Source organism: Mauremys mutica, chromosome 9 (assembly GCF_020497125.1).
Source record: "Mauremys mutica isolate MM-2020 ecotype Southern chromosome 9, ASM2049712v1, whole genome shotgun sequence".
In the NCBI taxonomy this organism is placed as follows: domain Eukaryota; kingdom Metazoa; phylum Chordata; order Testudines; family Geoemydidae; genus Mauremys; species Mauremys mutica.
The window spans coordinates 75,631,528-75,644,531 of NC_059080.1; the positions used below are offsets into that span (position 1 = coordinate 75,631,528).

General features: G+C 43.5%; 1 protein-coding gene across 2 annotated transcripts in view; it reads right to left on the reverse strand.

Annotated features, from left to right (window-relative positions):
* Nucleotides 1-9,645, reverse strand: part of PLSCR1 (phospholipid scramblase 1) — a 49,068-nt gene extending 39,423 nt beyond the window's left edge. Inside the window, exon 1 of one of the 2 annotated variants that reach the window (XM_045030995.1) lies at nt 9,450-9,626. The gene's annotated coding sequence lies outside the window, so the exon portion shown is untranslated. Of the gene's footprint in view, nt 1-9,449 lie in introns of both variants that reach the window. The other variant, XM_045030994.1, reaches the window with a different exon arrangement.
* Nucleotides 9,646-13,004: the final 3,359 nt, after the last annotated feature.

Sequence of the window (13,004 nt, forward strand, 5' to 3'; positions counted from 1 at the left end):
GGTTCCTGAATGTGGACCCCAAGCTGAGATAGGGTGCCTCCCTTCAACCTCTAGACTTAGGCACTTAATTCTCGGACTTAGGTGATAACCCTTCTGTCAGCATCCATTATTGGCAAGCTTAGGTGGCTTTCATTCTTAGATGCCTCTCTCTCCCCCATGCATTGTATAGGGAGGTAGATGCCTAACTCAGGGTTTGTAGATTCCACTGGGTGGCTAGGCACCATAACTGAGGCTGTCTGGAAGACTGTGTCTAATCCTATCAGAGACAAATCTGGCTATAGAACCCTATACTTTTGTGACCTCTAGGCTCAATATTGTAATTCAATCTGGGAATGAAGCCATATAACTTTATTAAAACAACCAATCAAATAAGAATACTCAAAAAGCTTTAACAGGTACAAAGTGAAACAGACCATTTGCTTAAAAAAATAAAATAAAATAAAAAATAAATAAAAACAGGTCACCATGAACACATGACCCTGGTGCTCCATTTCCTACACTGGCTCCCAACAGAACAGAATCCCTCCCCATGATCTTAATATTCAAATCTCTCCATAAGATCAGCCCTCGCTGTCTAAATGATCATCCCTCTTTCCATACCCAGGGCCTCCATCAACAGCTGTTAGGGATGTAACTGTTCTGTGACTAGAGGAAGTCAATTTATGGCTACTAAACATGTGAAATTTTGGATTTTATTTCACCACTCCCAGTTTATTAAGGAACCTGCAAAACTAATCCGGAACAGATGGGTTAATCATAAATAACTATCCTATTTTCTTTGAATCTTAACATACTGCTTTGAGTCAACTAAGAGGACAGATACTATTTTCTAGATAGTGAATGAGAGATTAGTATACATATTCGAAAAAAATTATTTGAAGTACAGTAAATATTGTAACATGAATGCCACAGATAAATATGAAGTCAGTAACCTAGGATATGACTTCTCTTCTGTCCAAAGATATGACTCTTCTTAGTTCAGGCTCATGTGTGCTTAGCATTCAAAATTAAAACAAGATAGGTCTGATGCACAGGTGTTTAAATCCCGCTGTCCAATAAAGATCTCTGGTTAGCTTCCAGCTGTGAATTTCTGCTTTCTACCATTATCCAGCTTGTCAGAGAGGTATTAGCAAATCTCCTCCTCTCCCTTGAAGTGTTTTTTTAGTTAGGGAAGGCTGTTGCTAAGAAACATACTGGCTCTAATTAAGTCCTGCCTAACAAGCTGAACTGGCAGAACAACATGCCCTTCTGCTTCCTCATGCAAATTGAAACCTCAGCCTTTGACATATCAAGGCACTTGTTTAGTTCCATTGTCTTACTCAAGCAGAAACATTATTGATGTAATGGTCAGCATCAATTAGTACCAATATTGTTCTCCTGCCACTGGAGGGACCCACACTTCCAGTACTTAACTATATTTCAAGTAGACAGATTAGCCCAAATGCCTCAGGGACATTCAAAACATTTCCAAGAACAGTGGAGGAAACAACTGCTTTAAGAGAAATCGGAAGAATGGGATGGTATTATTTTTAATGTACCATGAAATTTATCAAACAGGGAAATAACACATTCTTTTCTTCATTTCCTATGCATGAACTGCACTTGAAAAATACAAAAACAAAAAAAATCTTTCAGCTAAAGACCATTGTTTTATCATTATTATGTAGACAGATTCAGGATTTCAGTTATCCTGGTGTGAGTCAGGAGATGCACTCTCTAGGTTGACATTAACAAACATAAGATCAGAATCTAACCCTAGATGTATGCAGTCAGGTGCACTACAGGATTTTTCCATGGGTGGCGTATCTAATAGGCAGGGGAAGGCTGTGCCTCCCCAAACAGCCTCATGTGACCTCACCCATGCTCCATCCAGAGGCCTCCTCCCCTCTTGCTGCTAGTTGGCCCCAGGCCCCAGCCCACCAGGCAGGCTGCTCCTCTTCTAGGAAGGGAAGCCCGCTGGGGCTGGGGCTGGGTCTAGGGCGGATGGGACTTGGGGTAGCTGGGGCTGCCCAGTGCTGGGGGGCCCCCGGTACTGGAGCTGCACTGCCCAGTGCTCCAGGGCTGGGGTGGATGAGGGGCCAGGTGCCTGTTGCAAATGAGGGCCACCAGGGGTGATATATATGGGTATGGGGTGTTTGCTGGGAATGTACACAACACTTGGGGACACAATTGCACCAGCATCTGGCACAGTTACACCCATCTACATGCTGCCATTGGGACTATGGTGTACGAACGGATCTGTGGAACTCATTGCTGCGCACAATCGAACCAGTGCATACTACTCATTCCATATAAAGTGGTCGAACTGGTTTGGACAATACCCCATTTTTCTGTTAATATCCAGTAGACTCATGATATGGACAAAAGCATGCGAAGACTGCAGGAGCAGAGCTCACTGCAACTCCCAACAACTGGACACATTTAAAATATACACTTAAGGGTGGCATTCACAGGATTTTAACCCTGTCAAAGGAGGAGAAGCAGTGTTTTTAGTGGTGGCCAGGATGTTGGACTATACTGCAGTGGTCAGGACCCTCGGTATTGCTGTGGATTATCGTGGCGGCTGGAGTATTGTTAAGTATACTTGTGTTACGTTACATATGGAAACAGTCAAGAGGGGCACAACCCTCTAAAGAACAGCTATTAATTATAACCTACAAGTAATGTAGTAAGCCCTCCCCGCCAGCATACTAGACAACCTTCTCCAGCCCACTATAATGGGAAGTCTGGAACACTAATTGGAATAGGTGTGGTATCCCCATACAAGCAGGGCCGGCTTTAGGAGGTGCGGGGCCCAATTCAAACAGTTTTGATGGGGCCCCAGCAGGGATGACTTAAAATAAAAACACTTAAAAAAAAAAACACGTGAGGCTTGTACTCACTGGGCACTGCTCTGAGTCTTTGGCAGCACTTCGGCGGCGGGTCCTTCACTCACTCCAGGTCTTCAGCGGCACTGAAGGATGCACTGCCGAAGTGCCGCCGAAGACCCAGAGTAAGTGAAGGACCCGCCGCCAAAATGCCGCTGAAGACCCGGAGCTCCGCCAGGTGAATAAAAATTAAAAAGACGCCTCTACCCAGGGAAGGGATTCTCACTGGGCACGGGGCCCTCTTAGGCATGGGGCCCGATTCGGGGGAATTAGCGGAATAGGCCTAAAGCCAGCCCTGCATACAAGAGAAGGTGCAGGGTGTTGTACTACACAAGGGGTAGTGGGACAGATGGAGCATCAACACATTTCACCTTGATGCCTGGTCCTATCAGGAAATGTGTCACAATATGTCCTATGCCTTTCCAGGGATACCTGGGCAGGCGGATCCCAAAAGAAAAAGAAAGGGGTGGAGTGTTAGATTATAGATATTCAGGCCTGCCTGTGAAGGCCTCTACTTTAAGAACTTCAGTGGACTTTTTATCACTTAGCTAGTTACAGGAGTAGAAAAACAAAGAATCAAAATTACAGTCCACCTGCGTATTGGCCTTCTCTCACTAGGATAGTCTGAGGCCTTGTTCTTAGGCTAAGCAGCAGGGGGAGCCATAAGCTGAGAAGCATAAAGTCACATCCTCACATTCCACACCAGTCACATTGAAATAGGGTGGTATTGGGCTGTTAGGAATACAATCGTGTCCTGATAGTGCCTATCTCCACCAGATAAATATGGTTAAAGTTTGATAGCATCCTGTCTGGAAATAAATCACTTACCATTGGTTGTGAAACGCTCATTTCTGTACTGTTTTATCTCTATGGCCCCCACTTTTCTATTGTTAATCTGTCTGGTTCTCTAATTGTTTCTATCTGCTGTATAATTAATTTTGCTAGGTGTAAGTTAATTAGGGTAGTGGGATATAATTGGTTAGAGAATTATGTTACAATATATTAGGACTGGTTAGTTAAATTTCAGTAAAATGATTGGTTAAGGTATAGCTGAGAATATTACTATATAAACTAGGGTCAAACAGGGAGTGGGGAGAAGGGAAATTGAAATCATGTTTGCTACGGAGGACACTGGGTAAATGCTCTGCGTGTTCAGAGCTGGGAAGGTGGACACAGGGTAAACTCTGTGGCGTTCAGAGCTGGGAATGGAACACTGGGGAACAGACTCTATGGGCGTATAGAGATAAGCCTGACTGGTGTGAAGGGTTTCGGAATATGCTTGCTTGGAAACTAAACCCAATAAACATCGCATTGTCTGCGCTTAGGACTTCTGGTCTTTTGCTGCTTGCTGTTTGCATGACAAGAACCCGGGAAGTGGGAAGGTGAAGGGAAATCCCTCTAACAGTGGATATGATTTTTCTATTTTGTTCTGAATATAATTTAAGGCAACTGTCATCTCTCTTCATGATGAGGTCTAAGCAGCTTTCTCTCTTTCTGGTTATGTCACAGAAAATACTGACACAAGCATATTTGCTTAGGCCCAGAAAAGTAGTAACAATATGCTCAGCCCCATGGAAATAGCAGGCATTAAGGCAAACCATTCCTTGGAGAGTTTACAGTGCAGAAAGCAGATCTACAAATACAAGCTGCTCCAGGGGACCCAGAAGGAAGTTTACCTTAGATATCTGGGAGTGACTTTGTTTCTTTTTCCACACACATTATATCAGATCAGTGATTCTCAAACTTTTGTATTGGTGATCCCGTTCACACAGCAAGCCTATGAGTACAACACCCTCCCCTTATAAATTAAAAACACATTTTTTCATATTTAACACTATTATAAATGCTGGAGGGGAAACAGGGTTTGGGGTGGAGTCTGATAGCTCACTATTTAATAATCTTGTGACCCCCCCTGAGAGGTCACAACCCCCAGTTCCCCAACCCCCAGGTTAGATTGTTTATATAGATCCTCAACTTCCGCCTCTACTGCTGACAAGCCAGCACATTTCAGGAGGACTAAATTAACATGAAAATCAAAAGGATAATAATTAAATAATCAAGATGGGCACCTCAAAAACCTCTGGTCCCTTCACAAGCAAGCAAACAACTATTAAAAAAAATATAGATGCCCCCAAAAGAGTGAAACATCCAAAGGAAATATCTTATCATCTTGTCATAAATAGACAGTCCAGGGTTAATTCATCTTTTACCTGTAAAGGGTTAAGAAAGTTCACATAGCCTAGCTGACACCTGACCAGAGGAACCAATGGGGGGACAAGATGTTTTCAAAGAGGGAGGAGGGAAATCAGTCTGTTGTCTGTTCAGAAAAGTTTGTGCAGGAGTGAAGGATCCAGGAATCAGACATCTAACATTTCTTAAAGTAGTAAGTGTTTAGAGAAGGAATGTAGTAGATTATGTTTATTTTCTTTTGTGACTTCATTTTTGCATAGTGGGAGAATCAAATTGGGTGTCTTTGTGTAACTAAGGTTTTTGCCCAGAGAGACATCCTCTGTATTTTGAATCTGTTGTCTGTGAGAGTAGTTTGCATGCTAATCTCACAGAGGTATTTCTTTCATCCTTTTTTTCTTTAATTAAAAGTCTTCTTCTAAGGAACCTGATTGATTTTTCCATGTTTTAAGATCCAAGGGTTTTTTGGGTCTAGGCTCACCAGGAATTGGTGGGATGTGAATCAGTCTCAATCCTGCCAGGAAAAGGGGGATAAAGACTGGGGAAATATTTGGGAGGAAGACAGAGTTTCCAAATGACTCTCCCATAAACGTTTGTTTAAACTATTTGGTGGTGGCAGCAACTAGCTCTAAGCTGGTAAATAATCTTAGGGGTTATCTCATGCAGGTCCTCACATCTGTACCCTAAAGTTCAGAGTGGGGGTGACACCTTGACACGTCCCCATCAATGTCCCTGCATAAAAACCTGTGATGAGAGAAAGCTGAAACACCAAACTGCCCAGCTTTACAGTATGGCTATAGCCATGTTGGTCCCAGGTAGGGTGTCCCGATTTTATAGGGACAGTCCCAATTTTGGAGTCTTTTTCTTATATAGGCTCCTATTACCACCCACCCCCTTCCCGATTTTTCACATTTGCTGTCTGGTCACCCTAGTCCCAGGATATTAGGGTCAGAAGGTGGGTGGAGTAATATGACCCAATAACAGATATTACCTCACCCTCTCTGTCTCAGCTTTACAGAGTAAAACTAAGACCAGATTTTTTGTAAATATATATTGTGACACTTCGTATCCCATGTGATACCCTGCCCTGTACCCCATAGTCCTCATTTTATATGGTTCTGATATATTTTGTACAAAGTATATTTTCTGAGATTTCATTTGAAAACTCATAATCTGCTGAATATTATCAACTTGTTGAAATATGTGTAACAACACTGCATATAAAATTGTGAGATTTTACTATATGATTGTTACTGAAATATGTTGTAGTTCTGGGTCATGTCCACAAACCAATTTCTCAGCAACAAAGAAACTCTAGCATGCCAGCAAGGTACTAACGGGACATTATCCTCTTAACTGTCCATTCTTCAGCACCAGGAAGGTGTAAACAAGAAATTTACATTGCATCACAGGAACATTTCAACCCTTACTTCCACAAGCGACTACAGGTTGCCTACACCCCAGCAGGGGGTAATCTTCCAAGAGGGGAGAGGGTATGAGAATGAGAGACCATAACCTCCACCCCACTTCTCTTCCTCCCATCTCTCTGATTATGACATCAACAACTTTAAAAGAACTGAACAAAGGTTGGAGTGGTCCCAGGCTGGAATGAGATCCAGTCTGCACTGTGAGCTTATGTTGAGAGAGACATTTTGCTTTTAAGTTCATTATTAACTTGCATTTTTATCTTTTTATTTCTTTTGTAACCAATCCTGACTCATATGCATTATTGTTTAATCGTAACTAGTATGTGTTTGGATTAAAGCGTGTGGGAAACTCCATTTGAGATAGAAAGGCTGGTGCACCTTTGATGAAATGACAAATGTATTATGAGCTTGTACTGTCCAGGAGGGTACTAAGTAGTACAAGATGCACATTTCTGGGGAACCTTGTACTATTAAATTTCATCCCATTTCTATTACTCCAGTTTTCAAGGTCATCCAGCTAATCTTGTATGATATTCCGGTCCTCCTCTGTGACTTTGTGTCAGCTGCAAATTTTATTACCACACTCCCACTTTTTGTGTCAAGCTCATTAGTAAAAATTTAAATAAGATAGGTCCCAAGACCGATCCCTAAGGAACTCCACTAGTAATTTCCCTCCAACCTGACAGCTTGGTCTGCAGCCTTTCCCTACAATTTTTTGCCCCTTGCTTAGGATGCAGACTTCAGACAATTTCTGCAACTTTGAATTGAAGTTAATTCCAAGCCTCCTCCACATTCAGATCTTTGAGTTCTTCAGTCCATTCCACTTCCTTAACTACCGTATATACTCATTCATAAGCTGAATACTTTTGGTAAAAATGTGACGCATCAAGGAGCGGGGGTTGGCTTATAAACAGGTCAACACCAAAATTTGATGATTTTAAACGCTATGGAATCATTGAATTGAATACCTAATACATTGTTGTTTTGTTTACCTGGAGCGTCTGCAGACATGGAGCCCCTCAGCTCCCTCTGGCCGCGGTTCACTCTTCCCACCCAATGGGAGCGCTCCCATTGGCTGGAAACGGCGAACCGTGGCCACAGGGAGCTGAGGGGCTCCACGCCTGCAGACGCCCCAGGTAAATAAAACGTACCGACACGCCAACGGCTTACCCTGATGGCCGGGAGCCAAAGTTTTCCAACACCTGAAATATAGGACCAGCTTATGAAAGGGTCATACAGTTTTTGGTATTTTTACCTAACCATCTTGGGGCGGGTCTACTTATAAAAAAAAATGGGCTAATGAACGAGTATGTACGGTAATTCCCTTAATTTTTAAAGTTCGCCCTTTTGAAATCAAGGACCTAGTTGCAGATCTATTTTTGTTTACCATTCCATTTAGTTTAAACTGAATTAGCTCATAATCACTCAAACCAAGATTTTCTCCTACAACCAGCTCTTCTATGAGGTCCTCACTACTCACCAATACCAAATCTAAAAACATCACTTCTTGTTCGTTCGGCACCTAGTTGTGAAGAAATCTGGAAGCTATCACATCCAGGAAAACCTGGGCCCTACTATTATTAGCAGCACTTGTCCTCTAGTCTGAATCTGGAAAGTTAAAGTCTCCCATAATCACACAATTCCCAGTAGTATTTATTTCATTAAAAACATTAAAGAGGTCTCCATGCATATCCAAATCAGATTCTGGGGTCTATAACATACACCAAGCACTATCCTAGGGGAACCTCTGACAGCTTTCTTCCCCAAAGTGATTTTGACCCAGACAGACTCTGTTTTATCCCTTCCATCACTTCTCATTTCTTTACAGGCTACCTCCTCATTAATATACAAGGCTACTCCATCACCTTTATCTTTATTTCTGCTTTTCCTGAACAGCACATGCCCATCAATTCTCATACTCCAGTCATGACTATTATTCCATCATGTTTCTGTTATCCCTATAATTAGGGCCCTGATAAATTCACAGTGCATTTTGGTCAATTTCACGGTCATGCTATTTTAAAAATTGTAAATTTCATAATATCTGTTATTTAAATCTGAAGTTTCACAGTGTTGTAATTGTAGGGGTCCCAATCCAACAAGGAGTTCTGGGAGGAGGTTGCAAGGTTATTGGGGGGGGGGGAGGGGGTTGTGATACTGCTACCCTTACTTCTGCACTGCTGCTGTTGGCGGCCCTGCCTTCACAGCAAGAGAATAGGCTTCTGCCCATGAATGCTTCTCAGTGGGGTCTGTTTTAATTTTTGATTAAAACGTATCTTTCAGCTATGCATCCTGGCGACCTCAAGAGAGAAAGACTCCACTACTTCCCTTGGTAGTTTGTTCCAACAGCTAATTTCTCTTAATGTTAAACACCTGCCTCATTTTTTATTTGAAGTTTTTGTTTTCGTTACCGTCCGGAGATTGCTTCCATTTACGCCTTTCTTTATGCTAAATGAAAGAGCCCTTTAGTACCTGCTATTTTCCCTGGTTAAGGTACTTATTATGACTCGCCTCTCACTCTTCTTTCTGGCAAAGCAAACAGCTCAAGCGTTTTCCCTCTCTCGCTACCAGGGGAGTGCTGGGGTCCCTTCCCTTCTGGCAGGCTGCAGAGCGTGCTCGGGGCGGGGAAGCAGACACACAGATCCCAGTCCCCGGACCAGCCGGCGGGAGGCAGGAAGCCCCAGGTTCCGGGTCTAGAGACCACGCAGGGTCGCTAGGCGCGGCCACCCGCAGCCCCCTCAGGCGCAGAAGAAACGAAAGTGAAAGCGGTGGGGCCTCAGCATTGCTGGGGAGGGGGCAAGCCCCGCCGTGGCCATCACCCGCGGGAGGCACCGGCCCCCTGCAGCCGCCCCGGCGGGTGAGCAGGACCCCGCCCCGAGCACCCCGGGGGGCAGGTCCCCCCACTTGCCCCTGAGGGCGGGACAATCCCCTCTGGCCGGGGCGGCCGGCTCCCCTGTCAGCCCCTCACCTTCAGAGCCGCAGCCGGGTCCCGGGTCCGAGTCCGGGTACGTGCAGCGCAGCGCACCGCAGCCCTGTGTCCGTCTCCCGACAGGCTGCTCCACCCCGCGACTGGCTGGTCCGGGAGGGAGCAGAGCGGCCGCTGAGACCCGCCCCCTCTTGGGCAGGGGACCGGAGGAGGGGCAGTGGCTGGGAGAGGGAAACGTGAGGGAGTGCTTCACCCCGAGGTGGGGGGGGGATGGGGAGTGCTCTGCCCCGCGGGGGGGGGCGTGTCTCTGCTCCGGGGACACCTGCTGAGCATGTCTAATTATTATAAAGCAGCTAGCTCCGCTGTAGCTGGCCAATAGGTATGCAAATATATGTTAATATGAGCATTTGTGAGTCTGTGACCCAGGGGCAGCAGGTTTGTATAATTTTTGGTGATGGCCAGAACGGGTCCAAGTCCCACTTGCCTCAGACTCGGGGAGGGAGTTTGGGTGCTGGGTGCAGGCTCTGGGCTGGTGCAGGAGGGGTGTGGGGTGCAGGCTCTGGGAGAGAGTTTGGATGTGGGAGGGGTACGGGCTCTGGGAGTGAGTTTGGGTGCTGGGTGCAGGCTCTGGGCTGGGACAGGGGGTTCAGGTGCAGGAGAGGGTTTGGGGTGCTGGGTGTAGGATGCCTCAAATTGTAAGCCCAGGCCTCAAATCCTCAAGGGAAGGACTCTCTCGCTCTCTCTCATTCTGCCTCTTTGTGTCTGTACAGCACCTAACACAGTGGGATCACAGGCCTGGCTATGATCTTTAAAAGAGCTAGAGAATCCACGAAGTCCATTAGAGTTTTTTTTTTTGCTGTGAATTTGGGGTGGCATTTGCTGGGATACTATGGTGATGGACAAACTCTAAAATAAATACAGTAATATACATATTGAAGCAGCAAAGAATCCTGTGGCACCTTATAGACTAACAGATGTTTTGGAGCATGAGCTTTCGTGGGTGAATACCCACTTCGTCGGATGCAAGTAGTGGAAATTTCCAGGGGCAGGTATATATATATGCAAGCAAGAAGCAAGCTAGAGATAATGAGGTTAGCTCAATCAGGGAGGATGAGGCCCTGTTCTAGCAGTTGAGGTGTGAAAAACCAAGGGAGGAGAAACTGGTTTTGTAGCTGATGGTGTCAAATTTGCAGATGAACTGAAGCTCAGCAGTTTCTCTCTGAAGTCTGGTCCTGAAGTTTTTTTGCTGCAGGATGGCCACCTTAACATCTGCTATTGTGTGGCCAGGGAGGTTGAAGTGTTCTTCTATAGGTTTTTGTATATTGCCATTCCTAATATCTGATTTGTGTCCATTTATCCTTTTCCGTAGAGACTGTCCAGTTTGGCCGATGTACATAGCAGATTAAGTAAATGCTGCTTGGCAGCCTCCTCAGTGCACTCCCCATGCCATGTCATCTGCAAATTTGACACCATCAGCTCAGGATTAAACAAAGACTGTGAATGGCTTGCCAACTACACAACCAGTTTCTCATCCCTTGGTTTTCACACCTCAACTGCTAGAAGAGGGCCTCATCCTCCCTGATTGAGCTAACCTCTTTTTCTCTAGCTTGCTTCTTGCCCCTGGAAATTTCCACTACTTGCATCCGACGAAGTGGGTATTCACCCACGAAAGCTCATGCTCCAAAACATCTGTTAGTTTATAAGTAGCCACAGGATTCTTTGCTGCTTTTACAGATCCAGACTAACATGGCTACCCCTCTGATACATATTGAATAATCATATAACAGCATTGTAGAGGTAGCCAATCCCTTTCTTGTTTCTGGGCTAGAGGACAGTTGGTGTAGAGTAAACCTTCTGTCTGAATTCCATAACCAGAATTTGCTACCATACCATGCAAAGATGGGAAATTCTAAGGGCAAGAAAACACTAAATAAAATGTACTACCTGTTATGTTTTGGGAACTGAGGGAGCTAGGGGAAATGTAGCACCCTCTTCTGCCTCTGTAGCAGGGAAGGTGGACTTGTTTCAATTTCAAGGTGCAGCAAAACAAGTCCTCAAAGATACTGTACAAATTATATACACCATATATGCATATTTCTTTCTGCCTTGTTTAGTTAGGAGTGTCAATGCAAATGGCTGTTCTTCAGAAATATCACCTGATGTGAGTACAAGTGGCTGAGTTAAAGAGTAATATTTTAAAACTGATAGATTGATCACTATCTCACTACTCAAATGCTTATTAGTGTTTGTTTTTCCAGTGTCATTTTTATCAACTCACTTTGACCATTGACATGAATTATATGCCAAATAATTTTTAAACATCATAAAACTGTATAGATAAAATATACTTCACAAAGTAAAGTGTAACTATTTCATTTGAAACCATGCAATTAAGTCAGCCTGTCTGTTTTATTTTTCAGTAACTCCCATCTCTTCCACATTAAGTTCAATTTTGACTTTACATTGGAATTTGGAAGCACTGAGTTGTCTATCTTAATATGGTATTCTCCATTCAGATATTTTAGACAGACATCAGAGAATTTGCCTAGCATATTGTCTTGTGTTCTCTGTATACAGTTCTGTGGCATTTGCAAGAATTTGTTAAACTAACTTCATCTCACTGTATGGAAAGTTGTAGTCATTCCTTCCTTTTGTTCTAATATTTTATGTCTTATACATGAAATCTGCTTGAGATTTCTCTGCCTTTTCCTTGGCTAAATTTTTTTTTTCTTGGACTAACACTCCGTTGTGCATCAATATCCTGTTTAATGGCTACATCTGCCATTTATGTTTAGCTGTGTTTTTCAAGGTGAATAAGTTTGCTGTACAGTTAGCGTATCTAAGGAGATCTGTTCAAAGCCTTGCTGTTCTCCAAGATTAGGATGGACTTTATAACTGGACAATATACCTATACAAAGAGAAAAGAATCATTTTTCATTTGATTATATTTCATGGCTCATATTCACCACCACTTCTATCAAATAGGAATCTGACTTTCAGAAAGCTTTTATTTCTATTTTGATTGTGATTTACATTTTCTTCTGTTGTATTTTTCCCCTTCTGAAGTGATGCTTCATGGAATTGCTCTTGCTGGATCACCTAGAGCCCCTGGCTGTATTTCACTGCCTCTACCAATGTCTGTGGTTCAGATTAAGGTTAACTCATGCTCTCTGCAGCAGTGTCACAATATGCTCATTTTATTATTCCATATGCTTTCTTGTCTGTTTATTAATGAGTTAAAGTGACCCAAATTCACATCTTTGAGCATTGCCAGTCACATATATTCACCCTTTATTGCAAATAAAAATCTCTCAAAAGTAATATTTTAATAGAGATATAGTAAATCTCAATGTTTTCCATAGTCCTTGCAAAAATTACCATCATCTTCCTCCTCCTATGTACAAGCATTGTGCACTTGCACTACTAGTGGGAGTGACCCATGAAGAAAGTCATTGACAGTATTTTAGGTGCTTTCTCTGAAGCCTTTCTAGCAATGAGAACAGTTATCAACTGTTGCTTAAATTGAAGGATTTTTTATGCAAGAGTTTCCTGGAAAGCCAGAGCCGTTGAGGAAGTAATTACTCCACCTTTTTTTAA